Raw genomic sequence first — 8,465 nt, 5'->3', positions numbered from 1 at the left:
CCCACAATCCATGTCAAGTGATCCAGCACCAGTCCTCTCTGCCCCCCAAGGGGTACTTGGAGGCAGTTAGCACAGCTTCTAGTGGGTAGCCTGCCAGATGCTAAACATGTTCCTACAGTCACAGGACACTCTGCTGCCCATAACTAACAATGGCCGGTGCTATCTGCTGATAATCTCTGCTCACCTTTGCTGAGATTTGGTGTTACCATCTCCAATGCAGGGTATTTCTCACAAGGACTGACTTTGAGAAAGAATAACCCTGCAAAGGTGGCTATGGAACCTTTATTAGTATTGCATAAGTGAAGCCTCAGCAGGAGAGACTGAGGGAGGCTGCCAATTTGTATGCAAAGTCAAGTAATGAAACCTCCACACTAGAGGAGCTTCCAGAGCCGGTGGTAGGCAGGGCTAAGCTCAACCCTGGAAGTGCAGCATGGGACAGAGAGGGAGTGTGGGCAGCCTAGGGGGAAGGGTGGAACCTGCTGTGGACAATCCTCCCACTGACCCACTGACCCACCACTGCCTGCTCTGCCTGAGGCCCCACTCTCTCCTCTTCTCTTCTTCTCCTCCTTCTCCTCTTCTTCCTCCTCCTCCTCCTCCTTCTTCCTCTTCTCTCCCTTCTTCCTTCCTTCTCTTCCTCCCTCCTTCTCTCCCTCCCCCTCTAACATGTGTGCACACATACAGGCACACCCCTTCCCAAAGTTTTGCCCTTCTGCACACCCCCACCATACACTATCACTCATTCTAAGCCTGACCCCTCAGAAGTGAGCGGGGCTGATCTATACCAAGCCGGGATCCTTCTGAATTAAATTCTTGTCCTGGGACAGCTTTGAGGCCTGTCCAGCTCAGCTGTGAGACAGAGATAGGAGAAGAAAGCAACTCAGAATTCAGTGGGACAGTCATACCTGACTCCAGGTAAAGTGGTAGAGGGAAGGACAGCACAAAGGCACTGAGGACTAGTGGGGGGCTAGTGGAAGATGTCCCCAGAGCTAAGAAGGGAAGGCATGGGGTGAACGGGCTCGACTCTGAGATTTTGATCCCACAGCAGCAAATAAGATTCAAGTGCCTGGTTTCTACAGAAAGGGGCTTCCCTGAACAACAAGGACCTCTACTGGGCTGCAGATGAATGGGTGGAAAGATCAAAGGAGTCGTCCCTCTGTCAGCTTGGAGGGTCTGGAGTACCCAGGCAGTCTCAGACTTCTGGGCCTCCGAAAGCCAGGTTGTCCCGCATCATCAGCGTCTTGCGGAGATCACGGTCCACCAGGGGGCGCTGCATGCGCCACTTGTGCGCCTCCTGCAGGCCAGGCTCGAAGTAGTAGATGCAGGCTCCGAAACCCACCAGGATGAGGACGGAGATGACCAGGTAGACAGGCACAAACCAGTCCAGAAAGTGCGGCATCACGCAGGCTTTGGCTGCCAAGACATAGACAGGAGGACCCAAGAAAGCTCCTTTGTAGTAACCACCCAGAAAGAAAGAGCCACGCTCCTTCCAGCATCAGATGGGACGTGCCTAGGGGAGTGGAGGACAGTACCCTAGCAGACCTCAGGGTGATTGAGCGACTCAGGTCTTCCCCCTTCAGCATGCACCAGGCTGCCCTCTTCACGCGAGGACACTCAGTTCCTACTCATCCTTCAAGAAAGATTTATAGCCAAGAGCTGCGCTAGCTCCAGACCCCATCTAACGTCTGTGCTCTCGGACAAGTGGTCTCGGCTTTCTCAGACAGAAGGGGAAACCAGTACAACTCCAGAACAGGTCGTGAAGAGCATTCATTGATAATTATTCCTGGCTGAAGGGGTGGGGGCGGGGTGGGGGCGTGCATGTGCAAAGTACTCACTGAAAGTGAAAGATCAAGGCTTGGAGGAGGAGCCTCCTCTGCTCTCCTTACACCCTGAGGCCCCACTGAACCTGCTCCTCACCCCCATCCACCCACTCACACACACAAGGATGACTTGGGGCCACAGGCAAGTTGCAGCCTGGTGAACTTATGGAGTTCAAACACTCATCCCCAGGGCACCTGATCCGTTATCAATAGAATCTACACGGCCGAGTTATGTGATGATGAGGCCACCCACGGTCCCTGGTGCCATGTAACTTGGATATGATCAGGGGTTCTCTGGTTGTAAATGGGGGCGACAGCTCCTGAGTGGTAGGGGCTCTGCGGCTGCTAGGTGGGTTAATGTAGGTAAGATAGTCCCATACCAGTGTCTGCCATGTAAGTGCTGTAAGGTGTTCTTACGCTCTACCCTTCTATTCCTTAGCTATAAAAAGCGATTGAGCCAGGAGGTGGTGACACACGCCTTTAATCCCAGCACTTGGGAGGCAGAGGCAGGCGGATTTCTGAGTTTGAGGCCAACCTGGTCTACAGAGTGAGTTCCAGGACAGTCAGGCTACACTCTGTCTGGGGGAAAAAGAAATTTTAAAAACTGGTTATTGAGACAGTCTTGTATGTTTAGGCCGGCCTCAGTTTGACAGCAACCTTGACCTTCTGCTTCTCCCGCCTTTACCTTCCTAGTGCTGGGATTAAGGTCACCACACCACACCTGCTTTATGCAGTACCGGGGATCGAACACAGGGCTTCATGCAGCCAGGCAGGCACTGTGCTAACTGCATTCCCAGCTCCACACTGTGGGTTTCAGACAGTGCCAACTCAGGCCAAGCCGGACACATAATCAGCACCCCACCTGTGTCGGCGACTGTCACTTTGAAGGAGCCCCAAAGAGAGAAGGCAGGACGGTGGAGGGGAACATGTAACTTGATTCACAATAGTCCTGTGGACCCAGGCTCCTTAGACTCAGTCCCTGTGGTTTAAGTGAGAATAGTTCCCATGGGCTTTTATATGTGAACGCATAGTCCCTGGCTGGTAGAGCTGTCTGGGAAGGATTAGGTGTGGCCTCGTTGGAGAAGGTATGTCATTAAGGGCTAGCTTTGAGTTCTCAAAATCCCACACCATTCCCAATCCTCCCCCACCACACACACACACACACACACATACACACCTGTGCATCAAAATGTGAGCCCTCAGCTGTTCCACCACCTCTGCCTTAGCTCCACCTTCATGGTCTCTACCCCTCTGAAGCCGTGAGCCCGCAATAGAAAAGTCTGTGTGTGTGAGTGTGCGTGTGTGTGTGAGTGTGTGTATGAGTGTGTGTGTGTGCGTGTGTGTGCCAGCTGCTCTCTGCCAGCATCCCTACCTCCCATCCCATGCTGGGTGCTGTCACAGAACTGAGTACCAATCACCTGCTACCATGCAATCCCCATGTCTGCTTTTATTTTCCCTAGACTGTTCCTTGTATCTTTGTTTATTGGACAAACTTGCATTTAGCCAATCACGTTCTGGCATAGAAAGATGCAGGGGTCCATTCCCCGCGCCCCTACACTTTCCTTGGGTCAAGGAAAGCACAGTCTGAGGACCCTCCTTGTGCATACTTGGCAGGGACTGCATTTTCACAGATCTTACCCAGGGCATGTTGGCTGGGTGTTACCGTCCATAGACCAAGGACAAAACGGAAGCCTAGACAAGCTACTTTGCAAAGGATTGTGCGACTGAGAAGTGGTGGCGCTTAGAGCCCATTTCAGGTGAAGGCCTGAGGTTTGGGTCCCGTACCGCAGGGAACAGCTTCCCAAGCAGAGCAAATGAACCACTGGGGCTGGTCGGGGAAGGGAGCGACCAGAATCACCCCCAGAGCAGGTTCAAGAGAAATGCCATTATTCTAACCTCCCTCCAGCTCCTCCAGTCCGCCCCCACCCCGCTCCATTCCCAGGTTATCTGTAACCTTGTAGGAGGGAGAGATGTTGCTTCCTGGACACCCCTTGCCCCCGGGGTTTCCATTGGCTGTCCTGAAATAAGGCCAACAGCTGAAGGTGCCCCATCTCTGGAGGGAGGGATAGATTAAACGGCAGTTTTTGTCTTGAATCAGGACTAGAGCAACAGATGTGGGGATGGATGGGGTGCAGGGCCCAGCACCCTCCCGGCATTGTCCTTTCGGGAAAGCCAAATAAAGAGTACAAAATTGCTGGGTGCTGATGCTGCGGTGGTATGGGAGAGAAAGGGGCCCAGGACATGACAAAACTTAACTGTGAGAATGAAAGTCTGGGACAAAGCAGTGTTTATTTCACAGGCAATACTGTACATCTGCGGTGCAGAGCTTGGAGTCCCTCTGCCTTCCCAATACTCTAAATACAAATCCATGCATTCTGAGGCAGCAGAGGACTCCTAGACCTTCTCCTGATTTCTTGGGGGGACTGACATAATCGAAGAGGGAAAACATTCACGGGCCATCTCTGTGACCTTGGACCACCCCTCACCCTCTGGGCTGCAGCTTCCGTATGCATAATGGCTGGGTGGCTATGGCGGTTGCCAGATGGTCTCTAAGAAAATTGCCAAGCCTGTTTCAGTCCAGGTCCTGCCTGGGACAGTATGAAGGTTGCAGGGCCCCACTCCCTGTCTCCCAAGCCACTAGCAACATTGCATGCTTGCAGACTCACCTCATGCCCGTAGACGCCTGTTCTGCAGTCTTTGCACAGAGCCAGATGCCTCAGCCTGAGCTGCTCAGTGTTGGCCAGTGGACTCAATCGCAGCTGCTGTCCCCAGAGACACTGCCATCTGTGGCCACTGTGGGAGCTGGAAGCAGAGAGCGACAGGCTCCTAAGGGAGATGGAGCTTGTCTGGTCTGGAGGCCTCTGAGTGGGCCAAGAGACAGCAGTCTTGGGCTGGCTTGGCACCCTGGTACCTCTCCTTACTATCAAAGACCCTTCTCTCTGCACCCCCCACACATTCAGGATAGCAGGAGGTGGGACTTGTCTCAGCCAATCAGCAGCCAGACAGAACAAGGGCTTTATCCTCTGTTGCCCTGGCAACCAGCTTTCTTTTCTGGATCCCTCTACTGTACACGTGGTACGACGAATGACAAGGAGGGCAGAATTCAGGGAGGATGACAGTCACCTAGCAGGGACTAGGTCCCTAGGATGGTAGGCAGAGGGGAGAAAACCCAGGGCTGAGTAGGGTGTCCAGCAAGGGTGTCCGGCAGGTGCACAGGGATGTACCGATAGTAGCAGGCAGTGCTAATGAGGGTTCCATGTTATAACGTGATGACCCAGAACTGAGAACTGAGACCCAGTATGTGCTGGCTCCGTGGATCTCTTGCCCTTGGTCAGACACTGTTTTCGGTCCTTCATTTCAATGAACCCTCTGCCAAGGCAGGCAAGCTAGCCTGCTTTCCGGGATGCCTCTGACAGCTGCCCTCCTTCCGCCTTATTTCCACAGATTCCCCAGGCACGAGCAGCCCCACCCAGCCTTCCTGCCGAGTGGATGCTGACCTACTTGACCATGAGTCAGCCCAGACCCGGAGAAGTGAAGCTGCTGAATTCAAAGTCAAGGGCAAGACTGGGCAGATGAGACTCTCAAGCAGTAACCTGGATTCTCCCCGAGTCCCGCCCCCTGTGGGCTGTAGATAGTCTGTAGCTGGTAAGATGCCTCCTTCAGCTTGGATTCCATGGACATCAATGGCTTTCTTCTCAAAAGGATAGTACAGCCCTCAGGACCCAGGGGTGCAGAAGAGACTTTTAAGACCGGGTTCCCCAGAGTCTATTCCCAGGAACCCAAGGACGGGCAGAGAGAAAAGGAGGCTCTGGGTGAGGTGGCTCTGGGACCCTCCGTCCCCTAACATGCCACCATGCCACCTGCTCTGCAGGTGTGGTGAGACCTTCCCGACATTTGTGGCTATGGAGGGGTTGAGGATCCCAGGAATTTTTAACCTTCAAGGACACCAGGGAAAAGAAACCCATTACACCTATAGATCTTTTTGCAATTATTACGTTGCGTGTTGTCCCTTTACAATATTTGTGCACCATGCTGTCGAGGTCAGAGATCAACTTGCATGAACCAGTTCTCTTCCACCATGTGGGTTCCAGGAAATGCACTCAGGTTATTAGGTTTGAGACAGCAAGTACCCTTACCTGCTGAGCCACCTCATTGGACCAGTGTTTGCCTCCTTTGGTGCTAGGGATGGGACTCGCCACCTCACACTCACTAAGTATGAGCTCTGCATCACCACACCTGGTTTACATAGCAGCTTCCTTTTATTGATGTGATTTTGAGACCTTCACTACGTAGCTCTACCCATCCCGGAACTCACTATGTAGACCATAGGTTATTTCTCCGCCGGTGAACTGAGCCAATTCAAGCCAGATTAGATTATATTAAAGGCAGGTTTATTGGGAAGCTGCTCTCAGGCAAGTTCACTGGCCCCAAAGACTGGGGCCAGGGAAGTCACCATGGGGAAAGTGGAGGGGCAGTGGGGAGGGAGAGAGAAGAAGAGAGCCAGAAATTCCAATGTACCCAGATTATATACGAAAGAGCCTCTGGGAGGAAAAGCAGCCCAGCCCTAAGCTGGAAAGTTCAGGGTCGGGGGCAAGGTATGCCGGGTGGGGACTGAGGGATGCTAGGAGAATTTGGAGGCCAGATGCTGGGATTAAAGGCTTGCCCAGCGTGTATACTACCTTCTTTTGTGTCAATGGTGTTTCAAAAAAAAATCTGTAACATGTATGATAAATGACCCGTAGGTAGCATTTTAGCTGCTAATTCTTTTAGTCATAGGAAAACTTCATGGGGACCTCAATGTGTAACAGAGGTTAAAGCCAGGGTGGCTTCTGGGTGAGATCTCTGGACCGCAACACTCAAATTCCCCATATTTCATAGACAGTCCACCAGAGCCTCATAGAAGCCAATCTTAAGAAAAATGGTAGCTGGGTGAAGGTGGTGCACACATTTAATTCCAGTGCATGGAGGCAGAGGCAAGCGGGTCTCTGTGAGTTCGAGGCCAGCCTGGTCTATAGAGCTAGTTACAAGGCAGCCAAGGCCACATGAAGAAACCCTGTCTTAGCCGGGCGTGGTGGCGCACACCTTTCATCCCAGCACTCAGGAGGCAGAGGCAGGCGGATTTCTGAGTCGAGGCCAGCCTGGTCTACAAAGTGAGTTCCAGGACAGTCAGGGCTATACAGAGAAACCCTGTCTCGAAAAACAAAAAACAAACAAACAAACAAACAAACAAAAAAGAAACCCTGTCTCAAAAAAACAAAAAAGGAAGAAAAAAAAAGTTGACCCAGAAGTCTTTTTTTGTTTTGTTTTTTGTTTTTTGTTTTTTTTCGAGACAGGGTTTCTCTGTGTAGCCCTGGCTGTCCTGGAACTCACTCTGTAGACCAGGCTGGCCTCAAACTCAGAAATCCNAGACAGGGTTTCTCTGTGTAGCCCTGGCTGTCCTGGAACTCACTCTGTAGACCAGGCTGGCCTCAAACTCAGAAATCCACCTGCCTCTGCCTCTGCCTCTGCCTCTGCCTCCTGAGTACTGGAATCAAAGGCGTGTGCCTCCAACGCCCGTCGACCCAGAAGTCTTTTGAAAGTATTCATGAGATGAACCTTGAGGCCCGTGCCTAGCCTCTTGCGGTCCAGATCCTGCATCACAGTATAGCACCTATACAGACGTCCTCTATACTGCTGGCAGCAATGACAAGCACCAACTGTCCTACGTGTGGGGTCCCGAGGGACATGTAATGCATGTTTATCTGTCACCATCGCCTGTGGTTCCCTGGCTGCTTCCCTCGTGACTCTCCACCTCAGCGGCTGATTTGTTGATGACTGCTGCATGAAGTTGATGATACCCCTGAGACCTGAGTCCCCATCCCCACCCCCCACTAGGCCTGCTTGGTAAGGCATCTGTTGATTCTCTGGGTCTCAGCCTAGAACCTGCTAGAAAGCCCAGACCCAAATCCAAAGTCTTTTCATGGCCTGTGACTCTAAAAGAACATCACTTGGCCCCTCATCTCTTCCCCTCTCCCTCCCTCCACGTGCTCCAGACTCAGCAGTGCTCACTCTCAGAGGTGCTCACCACTGGGGCTCTCTGCATCTGTCATCCATCACTGTGGAGAAGGCGTGTCTCTGCACCTCAAGTCTTTCTGTGAAGCTTTTATCGTTCATTGGCTCCTCCCTCTGAGAGGCAGAAATGGGTCCCAATATCTTCCCAGAGAAGCCTCCCTTGGCCCAAAGTAGCTCCTTCCCATCCATCACTCCCTCGCCTACTCTATTTCTATCTTCACAGTACCTACATGATGTCTGATCTTCAGGGAGCCCCTTGAAACACCGTGCCATTAGAATCAAAGTGTGGGGACAGCAGCTCCGTGAAGCTATTTAGTTCCTTCCGTCTCTCTGTGGGACAAGCTTAGTATACAGTGGCAGTTTGGACTGGTTAAGGGGGGAGACCTTGGCTCTCTCAGACACCACAATAAGCACAAGGTCCTCACCCTTGTCTCCTCCCATCGCAGGCTTGACATAATGTCTGGTGTATCTGTCTGTATTCCCAAGCTCAGGTATTCAATCTGATATTTATGAATGAATGACTAGTGAGAATGAATGAATGGAATGGATGTAAAGTAGTTCTTTCATTCAACAAATATTTATTAGCAACTACAATGC

General features: G+C 52.0%; 1 long non-coding RNA gene across 2 annotated transcripts; it reads right to left on the bottom strand.

Moving 5' to 3' along the window:
• Positions 1-259: 259 nt before the first annotated feature.
• LOC110335205 lies at positions 260-8,231 on the bottom strand. Of its 2 annotated transcripts, none has more exons than XR_002381148.1 (2): positions 7,882-8,231; positions 260-1,410 (listed from the first exon to the last, which is right to left on the bottom strand). It is a non-coding gene; the product is annotated as an uncharacterized LOC110335205 (long non-coding RNA). The 2 variants fall into 2 exon arrangements; XR_002381149.1 differs by lacking the exon at positions 7,882-8,231 and adding an exon at positions 4,484-4,842.
• Between the last annotated feature and the right edge of the window lie 234 nt (positions 8,232-8,465).

This window comes from Mus pahari, chromosome 17 (assembly GCF_900095145.1).
Source record: "Mus pahari chromosome 17, PAHARI_EIJ_v1.1, whole genome shotgun sequence".
Lineage (NCBI taxonomy): Eukaryota > Metazoa > Chordata > Mammalia > Rodentia > Muridae > Mus > Mus pahari.
Note: the sequence above shows the minus strand (reverse complement) of the source record. Positions and strands in the feature narration are given on the sequence as shown.